This window comes from Penaeus vannamei, chromosome 2 (genome assembly GCF_042767895.1).
Source record: "Penaeus vannamei isolate JL-2024 chromosome 2, ASM4276789v1, whole genome shotgun sequence".
NCBI classification, from domain to species: domain Eukaryota; kingdom Metazoa; phylum Arthropoda; class Malacostraca; order Decapoda; family Penaeidae; genus Penaeus; species Penaeus vannamei.
The window spans coordinates 31,507,264-31,509,655 of record NC_091550.1 but is presented as its reverse complement, the minus strand read 5'-3'; positions in this window follow the sequence as shown (position 1 = coordinate 31,509,655).

Sequence of the window (2,392 nt, the reverse complement as noted above, 5' to 3'; positions counted from 1 at the left end):
ACACCCTTCAACAGGTCAGGAGGAACGGTACCGGACCGCCAAATGGCAGCCAGGACAGCATGTAACCCCCGCGCCATAGGTTTACCACCAGCCTTGAAGAGTTTAGCTGGGATGCCGCAAATACTTTGTCACTCTTCAGCTTGGAGGTCACCCACCTAACTTCAGTTAGGGAAGGTGGATCCTCACTGATGGGTGGGTCCGGCAACGCAATCACGGCACTACCAGCAATCCGCAAGTTAACTGTTGGTGAGTCAATCTGGTATAAATGCTCAAAATACTCAGCCCAACGCTCCCGCACCGCAACAGGATCTGAGACGATCTGGCCACTTACTAAGCGAACCGCTGTCACCTGTGAAGAGGGCTTAGAATTCAGCTTTATCAGGGTTTGATATGCATGACAAAGGTCATTTACTAAGAAATGGCCTTCGACCTCTGCGCTCCTGAGAGCGGTGGAAATCCCGATCCCCGGTCAGACGAGCCACACGACAAGCATCTGTAGCTTTCAGTGTCTCCTGTGAGATTAAATTCTGTCTTTCCCTCGGGCGATCACCAATCGATTCTTGGGCTGCACCAAGTGTCCCACAGAAGTACAGGGTCCGTCAGATTGTTGAGCGCTGTGAAACGACCAGAGATTGCCTCAGCAAACCCCTGAGCACAATCCCCTTTCTTTAACCTGTCCAAATGAAATGCCCTAGGGCAGAGGTCGGCAACCTTGGCACGCTTAGCACTTGTCTATGGCATGCGATGATATTCAGCGGAACAAGGAAAAAAGTTAAACAGCAAAATAATATGAGAGAGAGAGAGAGATTAAGTTCCCTGACACCAGTGTCTGATAAATTCAGTTGCATGAAGAAAGTAACCTTGACATTGCTCAGGGTTGTTTGAAGCTCAGTGTGTCTATATAACATGGTGAGAATAAATGTAAAATTATAAAAGATATACATTTTGTATGACAAAGAATACTAAATGCTACATGTCCAACGATGTGAGTCTGGGCGCTGGTACCAGGAGCCACAAATCCTTAAATTCTGGGACCTAGCAAAGTCCCGGAAAAGGAGGCTATTCTCGCTGCCGGTATCAGCTCCCGAGCCATGAGGACCGACAGACATCTCATAGCCAGCTCAATCACAGCCAGATACCGCATTGAAGTCACCCAGAACAATGCGAATATCTCGCCGGGGACAACTGTCTGCCAGAGATGCAAGTTTGGCGTAGAACATCGAGTTTACAAACATCGGTAGGAGCGTACACATTAATAAGAGACAGGAAGCCAAATGCTAGCTTCAGTCTCAATACCATTATACGCTCATCGACTGGAGTGACCTCTACCACCGAGGGCTGGAGCCTACTGGAGATGGCCATGGCTACTCCCTGAAGATGGTGACCGTCGCTGCGGCCCGACCAGTAATATAGGCCTGGCCCCAACTCTCAGCCTCCCCAGTTCCTTCGATATATCAGATCCGCAATGCATTATTCCATCTTTCATATATATATATATATATATGTATATTTGTGTGTGTGTGTGTGTGTGTGTGTGTGTGTGTGTGTGTGTGTGTGTGTGTGTGTGTGTGTGTGTGTGTGTACACATATGTAAATGATTATATATATACACATATATGCTTATTGAATACATATACACGTGTGTGTGCATTTACACACATATATGTACACACAGACACACACACAAACACAACAAACACATTTACACACAGACACACACTGGCATTGTGTAGTTACTTGCGAGTTTCCAAACACATTTAACCCATTTAAGTGGGATTCGAACGAGCATTACCCATCATCCATCAACATCATCCATGTTGTAATTTCGGGGGTTCTAGCCGCGCATACCAAAATGTGAAGCGCAAGCCCAGTGTCCCTAAACCCTTAACTTGGCAAATAGGCTCAATGGATGAGGATTCTTTATGCAATAATGATGTTGCTATATCGTGTTCTTGCATTTTACTGTCATTGAAGTAATTGTCGGTATTTTGTATATCACTTTTTATGAATATTCATGAAATCTTTTAAAGGTAACATTGATGAAATTTTTAGTAACTGCACGGTCCTTATACCCTGTCCATCATCTTACAGCTGATGGCTTCGTTTATCTAGAATTTTACAATCACATATCGTGACAGTCAGTTGAAAGCTTACAGAAAAAATAACAGAATATCTAAAATAGTTTAACGAGTTTAATGCGTAGTCTTGAAATTTAACTAAAGAACAGCTATTCATGAAAAGGGCTAAAGTCAGGCAACCGAAAACGGACCAACTCAGGAAATAGAGTCTGTTTTCAGAGATAGGAATAGAAATATTACGTAATTTTATTGATTGCGTAATCCTATTCAATTGTTTTTGTTTTCATTATTATGAATATTACTATTATCATAAT